Here is a 25,396-nt window from a genome sequence, read left to right as displayed (position 1 = left end):
GCGACCAAGGGGCCTCTGCTTCCCTGTCCCCACCGGCCAGGCTTCAACTCCTCTTGGCACCTGGTCCTCCATGGCAACCCCCTGGCCCCGAACCGCTTGCCTGCTCTGAAGGCTGCTTCCTCCTCTTTCAGGAGCGCCTGCCCTCTTTTGCCATCTGCTCTCTTGCTTGGCTCTCAGCGCAGACTCCTAAGACCCTGTGGCCTCCTCGGCCCTCTCTCAGCCTCTGCTGAGCACACACCCTGAAGTCCTGCGCGCACTTCAAGGGTGATGTGTGAATCCACTCTTACATCCATGGGAAGTTAGATGGGAGATGAGAGAACCTGTGACTGCCCAGTCTCCAGGCTACCATGGACCTGGTGACTTGCAGCCCAGAGTGAGTTGGCTGGGGTTGGGTGGGGGGTAGAGGGGTGAGTGTGTGTCTCTGTGTGTGTGTGTGTGTGTGTGTGTGTGTGAGAGAGAGAGAGAGAGAGAGAGAGAGAGAGAGAGAGGAGAGTCAAGGCCAGAGAGGGATTGAGTGGGAGATGGAGACAGGGATGCCTCCTCACAGGCCAAGAGAGGCACAAGAGAGAAGGAGAGATGGATGAACAGGGACCCACAGAGACATCTGCTGCTCCGATGAGAGTGAAAGGGAGAGACAGGCAGAGAGAGAGATTGACTCAGGGGGACCCTCACGGAGGAAGGCGGTGGGGAAGGAGGTAGAGACACAGGAGGGACCTTGCGGAGGTGGTGCAAAGAGAAAGGACCCAGGCAGAGACGCTCGATGGACTCTCCCACTCCCAGGATCTGGGTGTCAAGGTTCTGCTTGTGTGGCAGGAACGGGTGAGGGAGCGGGCCCCGCGGGTGGGCCCCGTGTTCTGGGGAAGGCGGGTGTCGCCCCCCCACACACCCCATCCTCCAGGCCGAGGGGTGGGGGGGTCGGTCTGGGTGCACATGGAGGGTCGTGGCCTGGACCTGGCTCGGCTCAGCGGGGTCTCATGGAGTGAGTGTCCTAGCGTCCCTGGGGAGAGCCAGGCCTGTGGGCCTTGTTGCAGGCGCTGGGCGCTGGTCGTCGGGAGGCCAGCCGCAGGCCTGAAGGGACAGCGACCGGCAGCCCAGGGCTGCGCCTGCGCCCTGGCCCGAGGGCCCGGGGGTCACGGCCTGTCTCTCGGGGCCACGCAAGTTAAAAGTGTGTGTGGGAAGGGGGCGCAAAAGCCTACAGCACCCGGTATTCCCAGGCGGTCTCCCATCCAAGTACTAACCAGGCCCGACCCTGCTTAGCTTCCGAGATCAGACGAGATCGGGCGCGTTCAGGGTGGTATGGCCGTAGACGGGGAGGGCCGCCCGGGGGCGCCTCAAGAGCCTGCTCCGGGTTCCACCCTTCAGTCCAGGGGACGGGAGGGGGGTGGAGGGGGGAAATCGGAGGGGGTGGTCGCAGGGGGCCTCCCTCGCCCGCCCCACAACAGCGCAGCCCAGCCCAACTCAACTCAAGGCTGGGGGCTCTCACGCTCCGCTCCGACCTGACTCCACCGGGCAGCGGCCCAGGGGTCCTGGGAGACTGGGACTGGCTGAGTCCCGCCTCCAACACCGCCCCTCTCCACCTGGCTCCACCTACCGCGAGCCCCACCAAGCGCCCGCAGGGATCGCACCGCCCCGCCCCGGCCTGGCGTGGCCTGGCGTGGCCTGGCCTCCTCCGCCGCTCCTCGCCAAGGCCCAGGCCTCCCGCGACCCCAACCCCCCCACGGACCCCCGGCCCCCCACCGCCACGCCCACCCCGCCTTTCGCCAGGCGGAGAAGCCCAGAAGCCCTGGCCGTTTCAGTGTCCCGCGCGCGCGAACCTAGCCTAGCCTAGCCCGGAGCCCAGAGAGCCAGGGGCGGAGAGGCAGGCGGGCACCCCCCTCGGACACCCCAGGGACCCTGACACAGGCCCAGCGCCCCAGGCGGAAATGCAGTCCGACTGGGCAATGGCCAGCCGCCGGCCACACACGTCCCCTGAGCGTGCCTGGCGAGTGGAGCCACGCACAGGGAGGGCAGGAGGGAGGAACACACTCAGGGACTCAGGGAAAACCGGGCAGAGGGTGGCCGGGGGCAGCGGCCCGCTGGCTCCCAGTCAGTCAGTCGCCCGGCCAGGCTCAGAAGTGCGCCGCTGGGGTCGTGCCTCGCCCTGAGTTTCGGGCCCACTCTGCAAAGCCACCGCAGTCACCCCCTTCGGACCCAATGCCAAGGTCGGAGGGCTCTGCGCCTTGTTGGTACCAGTCAACGACCAGCACGTGCACAGCACCGCCCTGAGGAAGGGCATAGACCCCTCTGTCCAGTGTCCAGGAAAGGACCGCCTGTGGAAGAAGCACCCTGATTCAAACCCCTGTGGGAGCTTAGTCGGCGGCCTCACCAGACGGAAAGCCCCCTCCCCTGCAAGCATTGCAGGGGGGAGAGGGGGGAGGGAGGGGAGCGGTGGTTGCGTTGCGGGGACACGCGCCCACCGGGTCGTCAGGCCCTGCGTCTTGTCCTGTCCTCTGCAGGTGGACCGGTGACCGCGACCAAGGGGCCTCTGCTTCCCTGTCCCCACCGGCCAGGCTTCAACTCCTCTTGGCACCTGGTCCTCCATGGCAACCCCCTGGCCCCGAACCGCTTGCCTGCTCTGAAGGCTGCTTCCTCCTCTTTCAGGAGCGCCTGCCCTCTTTTGCCATCTGCTCTCTTGCTTGGCTCTCAGCGCAGACTCCTAAGACCCTGTGGCCTCCTCGGCCCTCTCTCAGCCTCTGCTGAGCACACACCCTGAAGTCCTGCGCGCACTTCAAGGGTGATGTGTGAATCCACTCTTACATCCATGGGAAGTTAGATGGGAGATGAGAGAACCTGTGACTGCCCAGTCTCCAGGCTACCATGGACCTGGTGACTTGCAGCCCAGAGTGAGTTGGCTGGGGTTGGGTGGGGGGTAGAGGGGTGAGTGTGTGTCTCTGTGTGTGTGTGTGTGTGTGAGAGAGAGAGAGAGAGAGAGAGAGAGAGAGAGGAGAGTCAAGGCCAGAGAGGGATTGAGTGGGAGATGGAGACAGGGATGCCTCCTCACAGGCCAAGAGAGGCACAAGAGAGAAGGAGAGATGGATGAACAGGGACCCACAGAGACATCTGCTGCTCCGATGAGAGTGAAAGGGAGAGACAGGCAGAGAGAGAGATTGACTCAGGGGGACCCTCACGGAGGAAGGCGGTGGGGAAGGAGGTAGAGACACAGGAGGGACCTTGCGGAGGTGGTGCAAAGAGAAAGGACCCAGGCAGAGACGCTCGATGGACTCTCCCACTCCCAGGATCTGGGTGTCAAGGTTCTGCTTGTGTGGCAGGAACGGGTGAGGGAGCGGGCCCCGCGGGTGGGCCCCGTGTTCTGGGGAAGGCGGGTGTCGCCCCCCCACACACCCCATCCTCCAGGCCGAGGGGTGGGGGGGTCGGTCTGGGTGCACATGGAGGGTCGTGGCCTGGACCTGGCTCGGCTCAGCGGGGTCTCATGGAGTGAGTGTCCTAGCGTCCCTGGGGAGAGCCAGGCCTGTGGGCCTTGTTGCAGGCGCTGGGCGCTGGTCGTCGGGAGGCCAGCCGCAGGCCTGAAGGGACAGCGACCGGCAGCCCAGGGCTGCGCCTGCGCCCTGGCCCGAGGGCCCGGGGGTCACGGCCTGTCTCTCGGGGCCACGCAAGTTAAAAGTGTGTGTGGGAAGGGGGCGCAAAAGCCTACAGCACCCGGTATTCCCAGGCGGTCTCCCATCCAAGTACTAACCAGGCCCGACCCTGCTTAGCTTCCGAGATCAGACGAGATCGGGCGCGTTCAGGGTGGTATGGCCGTAGACGGGGAGGGCCGCCCGGGGGCGCCTCAAGAGCCTGCTCCGGGTTCCACCCTTCAGTCCAGGGGACGGGAGGGGGGTGGAGGGGGGAAATCGGAGGGGGTGGTCGCAGGGGGCCTCCCTCGCCCGCCCCACAACAGCGCAGCCCAGCCCAACTCAACTCAAGGCTGGGGGCTCTCACGCTCCGCTCCGACCTGACTCCACCGGGCAGCGGCCCAGGGGTCCTGGGAGACTGGGACTGGCTGAGTCCCGCCTCCAACACCGCCCCTCTCCACCTGGCTCCACCTACCGCGAGCCCCACCAAGCGCCCGCAGGGATCGCCCCGCCCCGCCCCGGCCTGGCGTGGCCTGGCGTGGCCTGGCCTCCTCCGCCGCTCCTCGCCAAGGCCCAGGCCTCCCGCGACCCCAACCCCCCCACGGACCCCCGGCCCCCCACCGCCACGCCCACCCCGCCTTTCGCCAGGCGGAGAAGCCCAGAAGCCCTGGCCGTTTCAGTGTCCCGCGCGCGCGAACCTAGCCTAGCCTAGCCCGGAGCCCAGAGAGCCAGGGGCGGAGAGGCAGGCGGGCACCCCCCTCGGACACCCCAGGGACCCTGACACAGGCCCAGCGCCCCAGGCGGAAATGCAGTCCGACTGGGCAATGGCCAGCCGCCGGCCACACACGTCCCCTGAGCGTGCCTGGCGAGTGGAGCCACGCACAGGGAGGGCAGGAGGGAGGAACACACTCAGGGACTCAGGGAAAACCGGGCAGAGGGTGGCCGGGGGCAGCGGCCCGCTGGCTCCCAGTCAGTCAGTCGCCCGGCCAGGCTCAGAAGTGCGCCGCTGGGGTCGTGCCTCGCCCTGAGTTTCGGGCCCACTCTGCAAAGCCACCGCAGTCACCCCCTTCGGACCCAATGCCAAGGTCGGAGGGCTCTGCGCCTTGTTGGTACCAGTCAACGACCAGCACGTGCACAGCACCGCCCTGAGGAAGGGCATAGACCCCTCTGTCCAGTGTCCAGGAAAGGACCGCCTGTGGAAGAAGCACCCTGATTCAAACCCCTGTGGGAGCTTAGTCGGCGGCCTCACCAGACGGAAAGCCCCCTCCCCTGCAAGCATTGCAGGGGGGAGAGGGGGGAGGGAGGGGAGCGGTGGTTGCATTGCGGGGACACGCGCCCACCGGGTCGTCAGGCCCTGCGTCTTGTCCTGTCCTCTGCAGGTGGACCGGTGACCGCGACCAAGGGGCCTCTGCTTCCCTGTCCCCACCGGCCAGGCTTCAACTCCTCTTGGCACCTGGTCCTCCATGGCAACCCCCTGGCCCCGAACCGCTTGCCTGCTCTGAAGGCTGCTTCCTCCTCTTTCAGGAGCGCCTGCCCTCTTTTGCCATCTGCTCTCTTGCTTGGCTCTCAGCGCAGACTCCTAAGACCCTGTGGCCTCCTCGGCCCTCTCTCAGCCTCTGCTGAGCACACACCCTGAAGTCCTGCGCGCACTTCAAGGGTGATGTGTGAATCCACTCTTACATCCATGGGAAGTTAGATGGGAGATGAGAGAACCTGTGACTGCCCAGTCTCCAGGCTACCATGGACCTGGTGACTTGCAGCCCAGAGTGAGTTGGCTGGGGTTGGGTGGGGGGTAGAGGGGTGAGTGTGTGTCTCTGTGTGTGTGTGTGTGTGTGTGAGAGAGAGAGAGAGAGAGAGAGAGAGAGAGAGAGGAGAGTCAAGGCCAGAGAGGGATTGAGTGGGAGATGGAGACAGGGATGCCTCCTCACAGGCCAAGAGAGGCACAAGAGAGAAGGAGAGATGGATGAACAGGGACCCACAGAGACATCTGCTGCTCCGATGAGAGTGAAAGGGAGAGACAGGCAGAGAGAGAGATTGACTCAGGGGGACCCTCACGGAGGAAGGCGGTGGGGAAGGAGGTAGAGACACAGGAGGGACCTTGCGGAGGTGGTGCAAAGAGAAAGGACCCAGGCAGAGATGCTCGATGGACTCTCCCACTCCCAGGATCTGGGTGTCAAGGTTCTGCTTGTGTGGCAGGAACGGGTGAGGGAGCGGGCCCCGCGGGTGGGCCCCGTGTTCTGGGGAAGGCGGGTGTCGCCCCCCCACACACCCCATCCTCCAGGCCGAGGGGTGGGGGGGTCGGTCTGGGTGCACATGGAGGGTCGTGGCCTGGACCTGGCTCGGCTCAGCGGGGTCTCATGGAGTGAGTGTCCTAGCGTCCCTGGGGAGAGCCAGGCCTGTGGGCCTTGTTGCAGGCGCTGGGCGCTGGTCGTCGGGAGGCCAGCCGCAGGCCTGAAGGGACAGCGACCGGCAGCCCAGGGCTGCGCCTGCGCCCTGGCCCGAGGGCCCGGGGGTCACGGCCTGTCTCTCGGGGCCACGCAAGTTAAAAGTGTGTGTGGGAAGGGGGCGCAAAAGCCTACAGCACCCGGTATTCCCAGGCGGTCTCCCATCCAAGTACTAACCAGGCCCGACCCTGCTTAGCTTCCGAGATCAGACGAGATCGGGCGCGTTCAGGGTGGTATGGCCGTAGACGGGGAGGGCCGCCCGGGGGCGCCTCAAGAGCCTGCTCCGGGTTCCACCCTTCAGTCCAGGGGACGGGAGGGGGGTGGAGGGGGGAAATCGGAGGGGGTGGTCGCAGGGGGCCTCCCTCGCCCGCCCCACAACAGCGCAGCCCAGCCCAACTCAACTCAAGGCTGGGGGCTCTCACGCTCCGCTCCGACCTGACTCCACCGGGCAGCGGCCCAGGGGTCCTGGGAGACTGGGACTGGCTGAGTCCCGCCTCCAACACCGCCCCTCTCCACCTGGCTCCACCTACCGCGAGCCCCACCAAGCGCCCGCAGGGATCGCACCGCCCCGCCCCGGCCTGGCGTGGCCTGGCGTGGCCTGGCCTCCTCCGCCGCTCCTCGCCAAGGCCCAGGCCTCCCGCGACCCCAACCCCCCCACGGACCCCCGGCCCCCCACCGCCACGCCCACCCCGCCTTTCGCCAGGCGGAGAAGCCCAGAAGCCCTGGCCGTTTCAGTGTCCCGCGCGCGCGAACCTAGCCTAGCCTAGCCCGGAGCCCAGAGAGCCAGGGGCGGAGAGGCAGGCGGGCACCCCCCTCGGACACCCCAGGGACCCTGACACAGGCCCAGCGCCCCAGGCGGAAATGCAGTCCGACTGGGCAATGGCCAGCCGCCGGCCACACACGTCCCCTGAGCGTGCCTGGCGAGTGGAGCCACGCACAGGGAGGGCAGGAGGGAGGAACACACTCAGGGACTCAGGGAAAACCGGGCAGAGGGTGGCCGGGGGCAGCGGCCCGCTGGCTCCCAGTCAGTCAGTCGCCCGGCCAGGCTCAGAAGTGCGCCGCTGGGGTCGTGCCTCGCCCTGAGTTTCGGGCCCACTCTGCAAAGCCACCGCAGTCACCCCCTTCGGACCCAATGCCAAGGTCGGAGGGCTCTGCGCCTTGTTGGTACCAGTCAACGACCAGCACGTGCACAGCACCGCCCTGAGGAAGGGCATAGACCCCTCTGTCCAGTGTCCAGGAAAGGACCGCCTGTGGAAGAAGCACCCTGATTCAAACCCCTGTGGGAGCTTAGTCGGCGGCCTCACCAGACGGAAAGCCCCCTCCCCTGCAAGCATTGCAGGGGGGAGAGGGGGGAGGGAGGGGAGCGGTGGTTGCGTTGCGGGGACACGCGCCCACCGGGTCGTCAGGCCCTGCGTCTTGTCCTGTCCTCTGCAGGTGGACCGGTGACCGCGACCAAGGGGCCTCTGCTTCCCTGTCCCCACCGGCCGGGCTTCAACTCCTCTTGGCACCTGGTCCTCCATGGCAACCCCCTGGCCCCGAACCGCTTGCCTGCTCTGAAGGCTGCTTCCTCCTCTTTCAGGAGCGCCTGCCCTCTTTTGCCATCTGCTCTCTTGCTTGGCTCTCAGCGCAGACTCCTAAGACCCTGTGGCCTCCTCGGCCCTCTCTCAGCCTCTGCTGAGCACACACCCTGAAGTCCTGCGCGCACTTCAAGGGTGATGTGTGAATCCACTCTTACATCCATGGGAAGTTAGATGGGAGATGAGAGAACCTGTGACTGCCCAGTCTCCAGGCTACCATGGACCTGGTGACTTGCAGCCCAGAGTGAGTTGGCTGGGGTTGGGTGGGGGGTAGAGGGGTGAGTGTGTGTCTCTGTGTGTGTGTGTGTGTGTGTGTGTGTGTGAGAGAGAGAGAGAGAGAGAGAGAGAGAGAGAGAGAGAGAGAGGAGAGTCAAGGCCAGAGAGGGATTGAGTGGGAGATGGAGACAGGGATGCCTCCTCACAGGCCAAGAGAGGCACAAGAGAGAAGGAGAGATGGATGAACAGGGACCCACAGAGACATCTGCTGCTCCGATGAGAGTGAAAGGGAGAGACAGGCAGAGAGAGAGATAGACTCAGGGGGACCCTCACGGAGGAAGGCGGTGGGGAAGGAGGTAGAGACACAGGAGGGACCTTGCGGAGGTGGTGCAAAGAGAGAAGGACCCAGGCAGAGACGCTCGATGGACTCTCCCACTCCCAGGATCTGGGTGTCAAGGTTCTGCTTGTGTAGCAGGAACGGGTGAGGGAGCGGGCCCCGCGGGTGGGCCCCGTGTTCTGGGGAAGGCGGGTGTCGCCCCCCCACACACCCCATCCTCCAGGCCGAGGGGTGGGGGGGTCGGTCTGGGTGCACATGGAGGGTCGTGGCCTGGACCTGGCTCGGCTCAGCGGGGTCTCATGGAGTGAGTGTCCTAGCGTCCCTGGGGAGAGCCAGGCCTGTGGGCCTTGTTGCAGGCGCTGGGCGCTGGTCGTCGGGAGGCCAGCCGCAGGCCTGAAGGGACAGCGACCGGCAGCCCAGGGCTGCGCCTGCGCCCTGGCCCGAGGGCCCGGGGGTCACGGCCTGTCTCTCGGGGCCACGCAAGTTAAAAGTGTGTGTGGGAAGGGGGCGCAAAAGCCTACAGCACCCGGTATTCCCAGGCGGTCTCCCATCCAAGTACTAACCAGGCCCGACCCTGCTTAGCTTCCGAGATCAGACGAGATCGGGCGCGTTCAGGGTGGTATGGCCGTAGACGGGGAGGGCCGCCCGGGGGCGCCTCAAGAGCCTGCTCCGGGTTCCACCCTTCAGTCCAGGGGACGGGAGGGGGGTGGAGGGGGGAAATCGGAGGGGGTGGTCGCAGGGGGCCTCCCTCGCCCGCCCCACAACAGCGCAGCCCAGCCCAACTCAACTCAAGGCTGGGGGCTCTCACGCTCCGCTCCGACCTGACTCCACCGGGCAGCGGCCCAGGGGTCCTGGGAGACTGGGACTGGCTGAGTCCCGCCTCCAACACCGCCGCTCTCCACCTGGCTCCACTTACCGCGAGCCCCACCAAGCGCCCGCAGGGATCGCACCGCCCCGCCCCGGCCTGGCGTGGCCTGGCGTGGCCTGGCCTCCTCCGCCGCTCCTCGCCAAGGCCCAGGCCTCCCGCGACCCCAACCCCCCCACGGACCCCCGGCCCCCCACCGCCACGCCCACCCCGCCTTTCGCCAGGCGGAGAAGCCCAGAAGCCCTGGCCGTTTCAGTGTCCCGCGCGCGCGAACCTAGCCTAGCCTAGCCCGGAGCCCAGAGAGCCAGGGGCGGAGAGGCAGGCGGGCACCCCCCTCGGACACCCCAGGGACCCTGACAGAGGCCCTGCGCCCCAGGCGGAAATGCAGTCCGACTGGGCAATGGCCAGCCGCCGGCCACACACGTCCCCTGAGCGTGCCTGGCGAGTGGAGCCACGCACAGGGAGGGCAGGAGGGAGGAACACACTCAGGGACTCAGGGAAAACCGGGCAGAGGGTGGCCGGGGGCAGCGGCCCGCTGGCTCCCAGTCAGTCAGTCGCCCGGCCAGGCTCAGAAGTGCGCCGCTGGGGTCGTGCCTCGCCCTGAGTTTCGGGCCCACTCTGCAAAGCCACCGCAGTCACCCCCTTCGGACCCAATGCCAAGGTCGGAGGGCTCTGCGCCTTGTTGGTACCAGTCAACGACCAGCACGTGCACAGCACCGCCCTGAGGAAGGGCATAGACCCCTCTGTCCAGTGTCCAGGAAAGGACCGCCTGTGGAAGAAGCACCCTGATTCAAACCCCTGTGGGAGCTTAGTCGGCGGCCTCACCAGACGGAAAGCCCCCTCCCCTGCAAGCATTGCAGGGGGGAGAGGGGGGAGGGAGGGGAGCGGTGGTTGCGTTGCGGGGACACGCGCCCACCGGGTCGTCAGGCCCTGCGTCTTGTCCTGTCCTCTGCAGGTGGACCGGTGACCGCGACCAAGGGGCCTCTGCTTCCCTGTCCCCACCGGCCAGGCTTCAACTCCTCTTGGCACCTGGTCCTCCATGGCAACCCCCTGGCCCCGAACCGCTTGCCTGCTCTGAAGGCTGCTTCCTCCTCTTTCAGGAGCGCCTGCCCTCTTTTGCCATCTGCTCTCTTGCTTGGCTCTCAGCGCAGACTCCTAAGACCCTGTGGCCTCCTCGGCCCTCTCTCAGCCTCTGCTGAGCACACACCCTGAAGTCCTGCGCGCACTTCAAGGGTGATGTGTGAATCCACTCTTACATCCATGGGAAGTTAGATGGGAGATGAGAGAACCTGTGACTGCCCAGTCTCCAGGCTACCATGGACCTGGTGAATTGCAGCCCAGAGTGAGTTGGCTGGGGTTGGGTGGGGGGTAGAGGGGTGAGTGTGTGTCTCTGTGTGTGTGTGTGTGTGTGTGTGTGAGAGAGAGAGAGAGAGAGAGAGAGAGAGAGAGAGAGAGGAGAGTCAAGGCCAGAGAGGGATTGAGTGGGAGATGGAGACAGGGATGCCTCCTCACAGGCCAAGAGAGGCACAAGAGAGAAGGAGAGATGGATGAACAGGGACCCACAGAGACATCTGCTGCTCCGATGAGAGTGAAAGGGAGAGACAGGCAGAGAGAGAGATAGACTCAGGGGGACCCTCACGGAGGAAGGCGGTGGGGAAGGAGGTAGAGACACAGGAGGGACCTTGCGGAGGTGGTGCAAAGAGAGAAGGACCCAGGCAGAGACGCTCGATGGACTCTCCCACTCCCAGGATCTGGGTGTCAAGGTTCTGCTTGTGTAGCAGGAACGGGTGAGGGAGCGGGCCCCGCGGGTGGGCCCCGTGTTCTGGGGAAGGCGGGTGTCGCCCCCCCACACACCCCATCCTCCAGGCCGAGGGGTGGGGGGTTCGGTCTGGGTGCACATGGAGGGTCGTGGCCTGGACCTGGCTCGGCTCAGCGGGGTCTCATGGAGTGAGTGTCCTAGCGTCCCTGGGGAGAGCCAGGCCTGTGGGCCTTGTTGCAGGCGCTGGGCGCTGGTCGTCGGGAGGCCAGCCGCAGGCCTGAAGGGACAGCGACCGGCAGCCCAGGGCTGCGCCTGCGCCCTGGCCCGAGGGCCCGGGGGTCACGGCCTGTCTCTCGGGGCCACGCAAGTTAAAAGTGTGTGTGGGAAGGGGGCGCAAAAGCCTACAGCACCCGGTATTCCCAGGCGGTCTCCCATCCAAGTACTAACCAGGCCCGACCCTGCTTAGCTTCCGAGATCAGACGAGATCGGGCGCGTTCAGGGTGGTATGGCCGTAGACGGGGAGGGCCGCCCGGGGGCGCCTCAAGAGCCTGCTCCGGGTTCCACCCTTCAGTCCAGGGGACGGGAGGGGGGTGGAGGGGGGAAATCGGAGGGGGTGGTCGCAGGGGGCCTCCCTCGCCCGCCCCACAACAGCGCAGCCCAGCCCAACTCAACTCAAGGCTGGGGGCTCTCACGCTCCGCTCTGACCTGACTCCACCGGGCAGCGGCCCAGGGGTCCTGGGAGACTGGGACTGGCTGAGTCCCGCCTCCAACACCGCCGCTCTCCACCTGGCTCCACTTACCGCGAGCCCCACCAAGCGCCCGCAGGGATCGCACCGCCCCGCCCCGGCCTGGCGTGGCCTGGCGTGGCCTGGCCTCCTCCGCCGCTCCTCGCCAAGGCCCAGGCCTCCCGCGACCCCAACCCCCCCACGGACCCCCGGCCCCCCACCGCCACGCCCACCCCGCCTTTCGCCAGGCGGAGAAGCCCAGAAGCCCTGGCCGTTTCAGTGTCCCGCGCGCGCGAACCTAGCCTAGCCTAGCCCGGAGCCCAGAGAGCCAGGGGCGGAGAGGCAGGCGGGCACCCCCCTCGGACACCCCAGGGACCCTGACAGAGGCCCTGCGCCCCAGGCGGAAATGCAGTCCGACTGGGCAATGGCCAGCCGCCGGCCACACACGTCCCCTGAGCGTGCCTGGCGAGTGGAGCCACGCACAGGGAGGGCAGGAGGGAGGAACACACTCAGGGACTCAGGGAAAACCGGGCAGAGGGTGGCCGGGGGCAGCGGCCCGCTGGCTCCCAGTCAGTCAGTCGCCCGGCCAGGCTCAGAAGTGCGCCGCTGGGGTCGTGCCTCGCCCTGAGTTTCGGGCCCACTCTGCAAAGCCACCGCAGTCACCCCCTTCGGACCCAATGCCAAGGTCGGAGGGCTCTGCGCCTTGTTGGTACCAGTCAACGACCAGCACGTGCACAGCACCGCCCTGAGGAAGGGCATAGACCCCTCTGTCCAGTGTCCAGGAAAGGACCGCCTGTGGAAGAAGCACCCTGATTCAAACCCCTGTGGGAGCTTAGTCGGCGGCCTCACCAGACGGAAAGCCCCCTCCCCTGCAAGCATTGCAGGGGGGAGAGGGGGGAGGGAGGGGAGCGGTGGTTGCGTTGCGGGGACACGCGCCCACCGGGTCGTCAGGCCCTGCGTCTTGTCCTGTCCTCTGCAGGTGGACCGGTGACCGCGACCAAGGGGCCTCTGCTTCCCTGTCCCCACCGGCCAGGCTTCAACTCCTCTTGGCACCTGGTCCTCCATGGCAACCCCCTGGCCCCGAACCGCTTGCCTGCTCTGAAGGCTGCTTCCTCCTCTTTCAGGAGCGCCTGCCCTCTTTTGCCATCTGCTCTCTTGCTTGGCTCTCAGCGCAGACTCCTAAGACCCTGTGGCCTCCTCGGCCCTCTCTCAGCCTCTGCTGAGCACACACCCTGAAGTCCTGCGCGCACTTCAAGGGTGATGTGTGAATCCACTCTTACATCCATGGGAAGTTAGATGGGAGATGAGAGAACCTGTGACTGCCCAGTCTCCAGGCTACCATGGACCTGGTGAATTGCAGCCCAGAGTGAGTTGGCTGGGGTTGGGTGGGGGGTAGAGGGGTGAGTGTGTGTCTCTGTGTGTGTGTGTGTGTGTGTGTGTGAGAGAGAGAGAGAGAGAGAGAGAGAGAGAGAGAGAGAGAGAGAGGAGAGTCAAGGCCAGAGAGGGATTGAGTGGGAGATGGAGACAGGGATGCCTCCTCACAGGCCAAGAGAGGCACAAGAGAGAAGGAGAGATGGATGAACAGGGACCCACAGAGACATCTGCTGCTCCGATGAGAGTGAAAGGGAGAGACAGGCAGAGAGAGAGATAGACTCAGGGGGACCCTCACGGAGGAAGGCGGTTGGGAAGGAGGTAGAGACACAGGAGGGACCTTGCGGAGGTGGTGCAAAGAGAGAAGGACCCAGGCAGAGACGCTCGATGGACTCTCCCACTCCCAGGATCTGGGTGTCAAGGTTCTGCTTGTGTGGCAGGAACGGGTGAGGGAGCGGGCCCCGCGGGTGGGCCCCGTGTTCTGGGGAAGGCGGGTGTCGCCCCCCCACACACCCCATCCTCCAGGCCGAGGGGTGGGGGGGTTCGGTCTGGGTGCACATGGAGGGTCGTGGCCTGGACCTGGCTCGGCTCAGCGGGGTCTCATGGAGTGAGTGTCCTAGCGTCCCTGGGGAGAGCCAGGCCTGTGGGCCTTGTTGCAGGCGCTGGGCGCTGGTCGTCGGGAGGCCAGCCGCAGGCCTGAAGGGACAGCGACCGGCAGCCCAGGGCTGCGCCTGCGCCCTGGCCCGAGGGCCCGGGGGTCACGGCCTGTCTCTCGGGGCCACGCAAGTTAAAAGTGTGTGTGGGAAGGGGGCGCAAAAGCCTACAGCACCCGGTATTCCCAGGCGGTCTCCCATCCAAGTACTAACCAGGCCCGACCCTGCTTAGCTTCCGAGATCAGACGAGATCGGGCGCGTTCAGGGTGGTATGGCCGTAGACGGGGAGGGCCGCCCGGGGGCGCCTCAAGAGCCTGCTCCGGGTTCCACCCTTCAGTCCAGGGGACGGGAGGGGGGTGGAGGGGGGAAATCGGAGGGGGTGGTCGCAGGGGGCCTCCCTCGCCCGCCCCACAACAGCGCAGCCCAGCCCAACTCAACTCAAGGCTGGGGGCTCTCACGCTCCGCTCCGACCTGACTCCACCGGGCAGCGGCCCAGGGGTCCTGGGAGACTGGGACTGGCTGAGTCCCGCCTCCAACACCGCCGCTCTCCACCTGGCTCCACTTACCGCGAGCCCCACCAAGCGCCCGCAGGGATCGCACCGCCCCGCCCCGGCCTGGCGTGGCCTGGCGTGGCCTGGCCTCCTCCGCCGCTCCTCGCCAAGGCCCAGGCCTCCCGCGACCCCAACCCCCCCACGGACCCCCGGCCCCCCACCGCCACGCCCACCCCGCCTTTCGCCAGGCGGAGAAGCCCAGAAGCCCTGGCCGTTTCAGTGTCCCGCGCGCGCGAACCTAGCCTAGCCTAGCCCGGAGCCCAGAGAGCCAGGGGCGGAGAGGCAGGCGGGCACCCCCCTCGGACACCCCAGGGACCCTGACAGAGGCCCTGCGCCCCAGGCGGAAATGCAGTCCGACTGGGCAATGGCCAGCCGCCGGCCACACACGTCCCCTGAGCGTGCCTGGCGAGTGGAGCCACGCACAGGGAGGGCAGGAGGGAGGAACACACTCAGGGACTCAGGGAAAACCGGGCAGAGGGTGGCCGGGGGCAGCGGCCCGCTGGCTCCCAGTCAGTCAGTCGCCCGGCCAGGCTCAGAAGTGCGCCGCTGGGGTCGTGCCTCGCCCTGAGTTTCGGGCCCACTCTGCAAAGCCACCGCAGTCACCCCCTTCGGACCCAATGCCAAGGTCGGAGGGCTCTGCGCCTTGTTGGTACCAGTCAACGACCAGCACGTGCACAGCACCGCCCTGAGGAAGGGCATAGACCCCTCTGTCCAGTGTCCAGGAAAGGACCGCCTGTGGAAGAAGCACCCTGATTCAAACCCCTGTGGGAGCTTAGTCGGCGGCCTCACCAGACGGAAAGCCCCCTCCCCTGCAAGCATTGCAGGGGGGAGAGGGGGGAGGGAGGGGAGCGGTGGTTGCGTTGCGGGGACACGCGCCCACCGGGTCGTCAGGCCCTGCGTCTTGTCCTGTCCTCTGCAGGTGGACCGGTGACCGCGACCAAGGGGCCTCTGCTTCCCTGTCCCCACCGGCCAGGCTTCAACTCCTCTTGGCACCTGGTCCTCCATGGCAACCCCCTGGCCCCGAACCGCTTGCCTGCTCTGAAGGCTGCTTCCTCCTCTTTCAGGAGCGCCTGCCCTCTTTTGCCATCTGCTCTCTTGCTTGGCTCTCAGCGCAGACTCCTAAGACCCTGTGGCCTCCTCGGCCCTCTCTCAGCCTCTGCTGAGCACACACCCTGAAGTCCTGCGTGCACTTCAAGGGTGATGTGTGAATCCACTCTTACATCCATGGGAAGTTAGATGGGAGATGAGAGAACCTGTGACTGCCCAGTCTCCAGGCTACCATGGACCTGGTGAATTGCAGCCCAGAGTGAGTTGGCTGGGGTTGGGTGGGGGGTAGAGGGGTGAGTGTGTGTCTCTGTGTGTGTGTGTGTGTGTGTGTGAGAGAGAGAGAGAGAGAGAGATAGAGAGAGAGAGAGAGAGAGAGAGAGGAGAGTCAAGGCCAGAGAGGGATTGAGTGGGAGATGGAGACAGGGATGCCTCCTCACAGGCCAAGAGAGGCACAAGAGAGAAGGAGAGATGGATGAACAGGGACCCACAGAGACATCTGCTGCTCCGATGAGAGTGAAAGGGAGAGACAGGCAGAGAGAGAGATAGACTCAGGGGGACCCTCACGGAGGAAGGCGGTTGGGAAGGAGGTAGAGACACAGGAGGGACCTTGCGGAGGTGGTGCAAAGAGAGAAGGACCCAGGCAGAGACGCTCGATGGACTCTCCCACTCCCAGGATCTGGGTGTCAAGGTTCTGCTTGTGTGGCAGGAACGGGTGAGGGAGCGGGCCCCGCGGGTGGGCCCCGTGTTCTGGGGAAGGCGGGTGTCGCCCCCCCACACACCCCATCCTCCAGGCCGAGGGGTGGGGGGGTTCGGTCTGGGTGCACATGGAGGGTCGTGGCCTGGACCTGGCTCGGCTCAGCGGGGTCTCATGGAGTGAGTGTCCTAGCGTCCCTGGGGAGAGCCAGGCCTGTGGGCCTTGTTGCAGGCGCTGGGCGCTGGTCGTCGGGAGGCCAGCCGCAGGCCTGAAGGGACAGCGACCGGCAGCCCAGGGCTGCGCCTGCGCCCTGGCCCGAGGGCCCGGGGGTCACGGCCTGTCTCTCGGGGCCACGCAAGTTAAAAGTGTGTGTGGGAAGGGGGCGCAAAAGCCTACAGCACCCGGTATTCCCAGGCGGTCTCCCATCCAAGTACTAACCAGGCCCGACCCTGCTTAGCTTCCGAGATCAGACGAGATCGGGCGCGTTCAGGGTGGTATGGCCGTAGACGGGGAGGGCCGCCCGGGGGCGCCTCAAGAGCCTGCTCCGGGTTCCACCCTTCAGTCCAGGGGACGGGAGGGGGGTGGAGGGGGGAAATCGGAGGGGGTGGTCGCAGGGGGCCTCCCTCGCCCGCCCCACAACAGAGCAGCCCAGCCCAACTCAACTCAAGGCTGGGGGCTCTCACGCTCCGCTCCGACCTGACTCCACCGGGCAGCGGCCCAGGGGTCCTGGGAGACTGGGACTGGCTGAGTCCCGCCTCCAACACCGCCGCTCTCCACCTGGCTCCACTTACCGCGAGCCCCACCAAGCGCCCGCAGGGATCGCACCGCCCCGCCCCGGCCTGGCGTGGCCTGGCGTGGCCTGGCCTCCTCCGCCGCTCCTCGCCAAGGCCCAGGCCTCCCGCGACCCCAACCCCCCCACGGACCCCCGGCCCCCCACCGCCACGCCCACCCCGCCTTTCGCCAGGCGGAGAAGCCCAGAAGCCCTGGCCGTTTCAGTGTCCCGCGCGCGCGAACCTAGCCTAGCCTAGCCCGGAGCCCAGAGAGCCAGGGGCGGAGAGGCAGGCGGGCACCCCCCTCGGACACCCCAGGGACCCTGACAGAGGCCCTGCGCCCCAGGCGGAAATGCAGTCCGACTGGGCAATGGCCAGCCGCCGGCCACACACGTCCCCTGAGCGTGCCTGGCGAGTGGAGCCACGCACAGGGAGGGCAGGAGGGAGGAACACACTCAGGGACTCAGGGAAAACCGGGCAGAGGGTGGCCGGGGGCAGCGGCCCGCTGGCTCCCAGTCAGTCAGTCGCCCGGCCAGGCTCAGAAGTGCGCCGCTGGGGTCGTGCCTCGCCCTGAGTTTCGGGCCCACTCTGCAAAGCCACCGCAGTCACCCCCTTCGGACCCAATGCCAAGGTCGGAGGGCTCTGCGCCTTGTTGGTACCAGTCAACGACCAGCACGTGCACAGCACCGCCCTGAGGAAGGGCATAGACCCCTCTGTCCAGTGTCCAGGAAAGGACCGCCTGTGGAAGAAGCACCCTGATTCAAACCCCTGTGGGAGCTTAGTCGGCGGCCTCACCAGACGGAAAGCCCCCTCCCCTGCAAGCATTGCAGGGGGGAGAGGGGGGAGGGAGGGGAGCGGTGGTTGCGTTGCGGGGACACGCGCCCACCGGGTCGTCAGGCCCTGCGTCTTGTCCTGTCCTCTGCAGGTGGACCGGTGACCGCGACCAAGGGGCCTCTGCTTCCCTGTCCCCACCGGCCAGGCTTCAACTCCTCTTGGCACCTGGTCCTCCATGGCAACCCCCTGGCCCCGAACCGCTTGCCTGCTCTGAAGGCTGCTTCCTCCTCTTTCAGGAGCGCCTGCCCTCTTTTGCCATCTGCTCTCTTGCTTGGCTCTCAGCGCAGACTCCTAAGACCCTGTGGCCTCCTCGGCCCTCTCTCAGCCTCTGCTGAGCACACACCCTGAAGTCCTGCGCGCACTTCAAGGGTGATGTGTGAATCCACTCTTACATCCATGGGAAGTTAGATGGGAGATGAGAGAACCTGTGACTGCCCAGTCTCCAGGCTACCATGGACCTGGTGAATTGCAGCCCAGAGTGAGTTGGCTGGGGTTGGGTGGGGGGTAGAGGGGTGAGTGTGTGTCTCTGTGTGTGTGTGTGTGTGTGTGTGAGAGAGAGAGAGAGAGAGAGATAGAGAGAGAGAGAGAGAGAGAGAGAGGAGAGTCAAGGCCAGAGAGGGATTGAGTGGGAGATGGAGACAGGGATGCCTCCTCACAGGCCAAGAGAGGCACAAGAGAGAAGGAGAGATGGATGAACAGGGACCCACAGAGACATCTGCTGCTCCGATGAGAGTGAAAGGGAGAGACAGGCAGAGAGAGAGATAGACTCAGGGGGACCCTCACGGAGGAAGGCGGTTGGGAAGGAGGTAGAGACACAGGAGGGACCTTGCGGAGGTGGTGCAAAGAGAGAAGGACCCAGGCAGAGACGCTCGATGGACTCTCCCACTCCCAGGATCTGGGTGTCAAGGTTCTGCTTGTGTGGCAGGAACGGGTGAGGGAGCGGGCCCCGCGGGTGGGCCCCGTGTTCTGGGGAAGGCGGGTGTCGCCCCCCCACACACCCCATCCTCCAGGCCGAGGGGTGGGGGGGTTCGGTCTGGGTGCACATGGAGGGTCGTGGCCTGGACCTGGCTCGGCTCAGCGGGGTCTCATGGAGTGAGTGTCCTAGCGTCCCTGGGGAGAGCCAGGCCTGTGGGCCTTGTTGCAGGCGCTGGGCGCTGGTCGTCGGGAGGCCAGCCGCAGGCCTGAAGGGACAGCGACCGGCAGCCCAGGGCTGCGCCTGCGCCCTGGCCCGAGGGCCCGGGGGTCACGGCCTGTCTCTCGGGGCCACGCAAGTTAAAAGTGTGTGTGGGAAGGGGGCGCAAAAGCCTACAGCACCCGGTATTCCCAGGCGGTCTCCCATCCAAGTACTAACCAGGCCCGACCCTGCTTAGCTTCCGAGATCAGACGAGATCGGGCGCGTTCAGGGTGGTATGGCCGTAGACGGGGAGGGCCGCCCGGGGGCGCCTCAAGAGCCTGCTCCGGGTTCCACCCTTCAGTCCAGGGGACGGGAGGGGGGTGGAGGGGGGAAATCGGAGGGGGTGGTCGCAGGGGGCCTCCCTCGCCCGCCCCACAACAGCGCAGCCCAGCCCAACTCAACTCAAGGCTGGGGGCTCTCACGCTCCGCTCCGACCTGACTCCACCGGGCAGCGGCCCAGGGGTCCTGGGAGACTGGGACTGGCTGAGTCCCGCCTCCAACACCGCCGCTCTCCACCTGGCTCCACTTACCGCGAGCCCCACCAAGCGCCCGCAGGGATCGCACCGCCCCGCCCCGGCCTGGCGTGGCCTGGCGTGGCCTGGCCTCCTCCGCCGCTCCTCGCCAAGGCCCAGGCCTCCCGCGACCCCAACCCCCCCACGGACCCCCGGCCCCCCACCGCCACGCCCACCCCGCCTTTCGCCAGGCGGAGAAGCCCAGAAGCCCTGGCCGTTTCAGTGTCCCGCGCGCGCGAACCTAGCCTAGCCTAGCCCGGAGCCCAGAGAGCCAGGGGCGGAGAGGCAGGCGGGCACCCCCCTCGGACACCCCAGGGACCCTGACAGAGGCCCTGCGCCCCAGGCGGAAATGCAGTCCGACTGGGCAATGGCCAGCCGCCGGCCACACACGTCCCCTGAGCGTGCCTGGCGAGTGGAGCCACGCACAGGGAGGGCAGGAGGGAGGAACACACTCAGGGACTCAGGGAAAACCGGGCAGAGGGTGGCCGGGGGCAGCGGCCCGCTGGCTCCCAGTCAGTCAGTCGCCCGGCCAGGCTCAGAAGTGCGCCGCTGGGGTCGTGCCTCGCCCTGAGTTTCGGGCCCACTCTGCAAAGCCACCGCAGTCACCCCCTTCGGACCCAATGCCAAGGTCGGAGGGCTCTGCGCCTTGTTGGTACCAGTCAACGACCAGCACGTGCACAGCACCGCCCTGAGGAAGGGCATAGACCCCTCTGTCCAGTGTCCAGGAAAGGACCGCCTGTGGAAGAAGCACCCTGATTCAAACCCCTGTGGGAGCTTAGTCGGCGGCCTCACCAGACGGAAAGCCCCCTCCCCTGCAAGCATTGCAGGGGGGAGAGGGGGGAGGGAGGGGAGCGGTGGTTGCGTTGCGGGGACACGCGCCCACCGGGTCGTCAGGCCCTGCGTCTTGTCCTGTCCTCTGCAGGTGGACCGGTGACCGCGACCAAGGGGCCTCTGCTTCCCTGTCCCCACCGGCCAGGCTTCAACTCCTCTTGGCACCTGGTCCTCCATGGCAACCCCCTGGCCCCGAACCGCTTGCCTGCTCTGAAGGCTGCTTCCTCCTCTTTCAGGAGCGCCTGCCCTCTTTTGCCATCTGCTCTCTTGCTTGGCTCTCAGCGCAGACTCCTAAGACCCTGTGGCCTCCTCGGCCCTCTCTCAGCCTCTGCTGAGCACACACCCTGAAGTCCTGCGCGCACTTCAAGGGTGATGTGTGAATCCACTCTTACATCCATGGGAAGTTAGATGGGAGATGAGAGAACCTGTGACTGCCCAGTCTCCAGGCTACCATGGACCTGGTGAATTGCAGCCCAGAGTGAGTTGGCTGGGGTTGGGTGGGGGGTAGAGGGGTGAGTGTGTGTCTCTGTGTGTGTGTGTGTGTGTGTGTGAGAGAGAGAGAGAGAGAGAGATAGAGAGAGAGAGAGAGAGAGAGAGAGGAGAGTCAAGGCCAGAGAGGGATTGAGTGGGAGATGGAGACAGGGATGCCTCCTCACAGGCCAAGAGAGGCACAAGAGAGAAGGAGAGATGGATGAACAGGGACCCACAGAGACATCTGCTGCTCCGATGAGAGTGAAAGGGAGAGACAGGCAGAGAGAGAGATAGACTCAGGGGGACCCTCACGGAGGAAGGCGGTTGGGAAGGAGGTAGAGACACAGGAGGGACCTTGCGGAGGTGGTGCAAAGAGAGAAGGACCCAGGCAGAGACGCTCGATGGACTCTCCCACTCCCAGGATCTGGGTGTCAAGGTTCTGCTTGTGTGGCAGGAACGGGTGAGGGAGCGGGCCCCGCGGGTGGGCCCCGTGTTCTGGGGAAGGCGGGTGTCGCCCCCCCACACACCCCATCCTCCAGGCCGAGGGGTGGGGGGGTTCGGTCTGGGTGCACATGGAGGGTCGTGGCCTGGACCTGGCTCGGCTCAGCGGGGTCTCATGGAGTGAGTGTCCTAGCGTCCCTGGGGAGAGCCAGGCCTGTGGGCCTTGTTGCAGGCGCTGGGCGCTGGTCGTCGGGAGGCCAGCCGCAGGCCTGAAGGGACAGCGACCGGCAGCCCAGGGCTGCGCCTGCGCCCTGGCCCGAGGGCCCGGGGGTCACGGCCTGTCTCTCGGGGCCACGCAAGTTAAAAGTGTGTGTGGGAAGGGGGCGCAAAAGCCTACAGCACCCGGTATTCCCAGGCGGTCTCCCATCCAAGTACTAACCAGGCCCGACCCTGCTTAGCTTCCGAGATCAGACGAGATCGGGCGCGTTCAGGGTGGTATGGCCGTAGACGGGGAGGGCCGCCCGGGGGCGCCTCAAGAGCCTGCTCCGGGTTCCACCCTTCAGTCCAGGGGACGGGAGGGGGGTGGAGGGGGGAAATCGGAGGGGGTGGTCGCAGGGGGCCTCCCTCGCCCGCCCCACAACAGCGCAGCCCAGCCCAACTCAACTCAAGGCTGGGGGCTCTCACGCTCCGCTCCGACCTGACTCCACCGGGCAGCGGCCCAGGGGTCCTGGGAGACTGGGACTGGCTGAGTCCCGCCTCCAACACCGCCGCTCTCCACCTGGCTCCACTTACCGCGAGCCCCACCAAGCGCCCGCAGGGATCGCACCGCCCCGCCCCGGCCTGGCGTGGCCTGGCGTGGCCTGGCCTCCTCCGCCGCTCCTCGCCAAGGCCCAGGCCTCCCGCGACCCCAACCCCCCCACGGACCCCCGGCCCCCCACCGCCACGCCCACCCCGCCTTTCGCCAGGCGGAGAAGCCCAGAAGCCCTGGCCGTTTCAGTGTCCCGCGCGCGCGAACCTAGCCTAGCCTAGCCCGGAGCCCAGAGAGCCAGGGGCGGAGAGGCAGGCGGGCACCCCCCTCGGACACCCCAGGGACCCTGACAGAGGCCCTGCGCCCCAGGCGGAAATGCAGTCCGACTGGGCAATGGCCAGCCGCCGGCCACACACGTCCCCTGAGCGTGCCTGGCGAGTGGAGCCACGCACAGGGAGGGCAGGAGGGAGGAACACACTCAGGGACTCAGGGAAAACCGGGCAGAGGGTGGCCGGGGGCAGCGGCCCGCTGGCTCCCAGTCAGTCAGTCGCCCGGCCAGGCTCAGAAGTGCGCCGCTGGGGTCGTGCCTCGCCCTGAGTTTCGGGCCCACTCTGCAAAGCCACCGCAGTCACCCCCTTCGGACCCAATGCCAAGGTCGGAGGGCTCTGCGCCTTGTTGGTACCAGTCAACGACCAGCACGTGCACAGCACCGCCCTGAGGAAGGGCATAGACCCCTCTGTCCAGTGTCCAGGAAAGGACCGCCTGTGGAAGAAGCACCCTGATTCAAACCCCTGTGGGAGCTTAGTCGGCGGCCTCACCAGACGGAAAGCCCCCTCCCCTGCAAGCATTGCAGGGGGGAGAGGGGGGAGGGAGGGGAGCGGTGGTTGCGTTGCGGGGACACGCGCCCACCGGGTCGTCAGGCCCTGCGTCTTGTCCTGTCCTCTGCAGGTGGACCGGTGACCGCGACCAAGGGGCCTCTGCTTCCCTGTCCCCACCGGCCAGGCTTCAACTCCTCTTGGCACCTGGTCCTCCATGGCAACCCCCTGGCCCCGAACCGCTTGCCTGCTCTGAAGGCTGCTTCCTCCTCTTTCAGGAGCGCCTGCCCTCTTTTGCCATCTGCTCTCTTGCTTGGCTCTCAGCGCAGACTCCTAAGACCCTGTGGCCTCCTCGGCCCTCTCTCAGCCTCTGCTGAGCACACACCCTGAAGTCCTGCGCGCACTTCAAGGGTGATGTGTGAATCCACTCTTACATCCATGGGAAGTTAGATGGGAGATGAGAGAACCTGTGACTGCCCAGTCTCCAGGCTACCATGGACCTGGTGAATTGCAGCCCAGAGTGAGTTGGCTGGGGTTGGGTGGGGGGTAGAGGGGTGAGTGTGTGTCTCTGTGTGTGTGTGTGTGTGTGTGTGTGAGAGAGAGAGAGAGAGAGAGAGAGAGAGAGAGAGAGAGAGAGAGGAGAGTCAAGGCCAGAGAGGGATTGAGTGGGAGATGGAGACAGGGATGCCTCCTCACAGGCCAAGAGAGGCACAAGAGAGAAGGAGAGATGGATGAACAGGGACCCACAGAGACATCTGCTGCTCCGATGAGAGTGAAAGGGAGAGACAGGCAGAGAGAGAGATAGACTCAGGGGGACCCTCACGGAGGAAGGCGGTTGGGAAGGAGGTAGAGACACAGGAGGGACCTTGCGGAGGTGGTGCAAAGAGAGAAGGACCCAGGCAGAGACGCTCGATGGACTCTCCCACTCCCAGGATCTGGGTGTCAAGGTTCTGCTTGTGTGGCAGGAACGGGTGAGGGAGCGGGCCCCGCGGGTGGGCCCCGTGTTCTGGGGAAGGCGGGTGTCGCCCCCCCACACACCCCATCCTCCAGGCCGAGGGGTGGGGGGGTTCGGTCTGGGTGCACATGGAGGGTCGTGGCCTGGACCTGGCTCGGCTCAGCGGGGTCTCATGGAGTGAGTGTCCTAGCGTCCCTGGGGAGAGCCAGGCCTGTGGGCCTTGTTGCAGGCGCTGGGCGCTGGTCGTCGGGAGGCCAGCCGCAGGCCTGAAGGGACAGCGACCGGCAGCCCAGGGCTGCGCCTGCGCCCTGGCCCGAGGGCCCGGGGGTCACGGCCTGTCTCTCGGGGCCACGCAAGTTAAAAGTGTGTGTGGGAAGGGGGCGCAAAAGCCTACAGCACCCGGTATTCCCAGGCGGTCTCCCATCCAAGTACTAACCAGGCCCGACCCTGCTTAGCTTCCGAGATCAGACGAGATCGGGCGCGTTCAGGGTGGTATGGCCGTAGACGGGGAGGGCCGCCCGGGGGCGCCTCAAGAGCCTGCTCCGGGTTCCACCCTTCAGTCCAGGGGACGGGAGGGGGGTGGAGGGGGGAAATCGGAGGGGGTGGTCGCAGGGGGCCTCCCTCGCCCGCCCCACAACAGCGCAGCCCAGCCCAACTCAACTCAAGGCTGGGGGCTCTCACGCTCCGCTCCGACCTGACTCCACCGGGCAGCGGCCCAGGGGTCCTGGGAGACTGGGACTGGCTGAGTCCCGCCTCCAACACCGCCGCTCTCCACCTGGCTCCACTTACCGCGAGCCCCACCAAGCGCCCGCAGGGATCGCACCGCCCCGCCCCGGCCTGGCGTGGCCTGGCGTGGCCTGGCCTCCTCCGCCGCTCCTCGCCAAGGCCCAGGCCTCCCGCGACCCCAACCCCCCCACGGACCCCCGGCCCCCCACCGCCACGCCCACCCCGCCTTTCGCCAGGCGGAGAAGCCCAGAAGCCCTGGCCGTTTCAGTGTCCCGCGCGCGCGAACCTAGCCTAGCCTAGCCCGGAGCCCAGAGAGCCAGGGGCGGAGAGGCAGGCGGGCACCCCCCTCGGACACCCCAGGGACCCTGACAGAGGCCCTGCGCCCCAGGCGGAAATGCAGTCCGACTGGGCAATGGCCAGCCGCCGGCCACACACGTCCCCTGAGCGTGCCTGGCGAGTGGAGCCACGCACAGGGAGGGCAGGAGGGAGGAACACACTCAGGGACTCAGGGAAAACCGGGCAGAGGGTGGCCGGGGGCAGCGGCCCGCTGGCTCCCAGTCAGTCAGTCGCCCGGCCAGGCTCAGAAGTGCGCCGCTGGGGTCGTGCCTCGCCCTGAGTTTCGGGCCCACTCTGCAAAGCCACCGCAGTCACCCCCTTCGGACCCAATGCCAAGGTCGGAGGGCTCTGCGCCTTGTTGGTACCAGTCAACGACCAGCACGTGCACAGCACCGCCCTGAGGAAGGGCATAGACCCCTCTGTCCAGTGTCCAGGAAAGGACCGCCTGTGGAAGAAGCACCCTGATTCAAACCCCTGTGGGAGCTTAGTCGGCGGCCTCACCAGACGGAAAGCCCCCTCCCCTGCAAGCATTGCAGGGGGGAGAGGGGGGAGGGAGGGGAGCGGTGGTTGCGTTGCGGGGACACGCGCCCACCGGGTCGTCAGGCCCTGCGTCTTGTCCTGTCCTCTGCAGGTGGACCGGTGACCGCGACCAAGGGGCCTCTGCTTCCCTGTCCCCACCGGCCAGGCTTCAACTCCTCTTGGCACCTGGTCCTCCATGGCAACCCCCTGGCCCCGAACCGCTTGCCTGCTCTGAAGGCTGCTTCCTCCTCTTTCAGGAGCGCCTGCCCTCTTTTGCCATCTGCTCTCTTGCTTGGCTCTCAGCGCAGACTCCTAAGACCCTGTGGCCTCCTCGGCCCTCTCTCAGCCTCTGCTGAGCACACACCCTGAAGTCCTGCGCGCACTTCAAGGGTGATGTGTGAATCCACTCTTACA

At 66.5% G+C, this 25,396-nt stretch overlaps 10 non-coding genes across 10 annotated transcripts; all 10 read right to left on the bottom strand.

Moving 5' to 3' along the window:
- Nucleotides 1–1,189: 1,189 nt before the first annotated feature.
- LOC139701991 (5S ribosomal RNA) lies at nucleotides 1,190–1,308 on the bottom strand. Its single transcript, XR_011704589.1, has one exon. It is a non-coding gene; the product is annotated as a 5S ribosomal RNA (ribosomal RNA).
- A 2,376-nt stretch (nucleotides 1,309–3,684) lies between these two features.
- On the bottom strand, nucleotides 3,685–3,803 carry LOC139701990 (5S ribosomal RNA). Its single transcript, XR_011704588.1, has one exon. It is a non-coding gene; the product is annotated as a 5S ribosomal RNA (ribosomal RNA).
- A 2,380-nt stretch (nucleotides 3,804–6,183) lies between these two features.
- On the bottom strand, nucleotides 6,184–6,302 carry LOC139701989 (5S ribosomal RNA). Its single transcript, XR_011704587.1, has one exon. It is a non-coding gene; the product is annotated as a 5S ribosomal RNA (ribosomal RNA).
- Nucleotides 6,303–8,699: 2,397 nt separating this feature from the next.
- LOC139701988 (5S ribosomal RNA) lies at nucleotides 8,700–8,818 on the bottom strand. Its single transcript, XR_011704586.1, has one exon. It is a non-coding gene; the product is annotated as a 5S ribosomal RNA (ribosomal RNA).
- A 2,389-nt stretch (nucleotides 8,819–11,207) lies between these two features.
- LOC139701987 (5S ribosomal RNA) lies at nucleotides 11,208–11,326 on the bottom strand. Its single transcript, XR_011704585.1, has one exon. It is a non-coding gene; the product is annotated as a 5S ribosomal RNA (ribosomal RNA).
- Nucleotides 11,327–13,722: 2,396 nt separating this feature from the next.
- Nucleotides 13,723–13,841, bottom strand: LOC139701986 (5S ribosomal RNA). The gene has a single exon (XR_011704584.1). It is a non-coding gene; the product is annotated as a 5S ribosomal RNA (ribosomal RNA).
- A 2,398-nt stretch (nucleotides 13,842–16,239) lies between these two features.
- On the bottom strand, nucleotides 16,240–16,358 carry LOC139701985 (5S ribosomal RNA). The gene has a single exon (XR_011704583.1). It is a non-coding gene; the product is annotated as a 5S ribosomal RNA (ribosomal RNA).
- A 2,398-nt stretch (nucleotides 16,359–18,756) lies between these two features.
- LOC139701984 (5S ribosomal RNA) lies at nucleotides 18,757–18,875 on the bottom strand. The gene has a single exon (XR_011704582.1). It is a non-coding gene; the product is annotated as a 5S ribosomal RNA (ribosomal RNA).
- Nucleotides 18,876–21,273: 2,398 nt separating this feature from the next.
- On the bottom strand, nucleotides 21,274–21,392 carry LOC139701983 (5S ribosomal RNA). Its single transcript, XR_011704581.1, has one exon. It is a non-coding gene; the product is annotated as a 5S ribosomal RNA (ribosomal RNA).
- Nucleotides 21,393–23,788: 2,396 nt separating this feature from the next.
- LOC139701981 (5S ribosomal RNA) lies at nucleotides 23,789–23,907 on the bottom strand. The gene has a single exon (XR_011704579.1). It is a non-coding gene; the product is annotated as a 5S ribosomal RNA (ribosomal RNA).
- Nucleotides 23,908–25,396: the final 1,489 nt, after the last annotated feature.

The sequence above is a fragment of the Marmota flaviventris genome, chromosome 14, assembly GCF_047511675.1.
Source record: "Marmota flaviventris isolate mMarFla1 chromosome 14, mMarFla1.hap1, whole genome shotgun sequence".
Taxonomy (NCBI): domain Eukaryota; kingdom Metazoa; phylum Chordata; class Mammalia; order Rodentia; family Sciuridae; genus Marmota; species Marmota flaviventris.
Note: the sequence above shows the minus strand (reverse complement) of the source record. Positions and strands in the feature narration are given on the sequence as shown.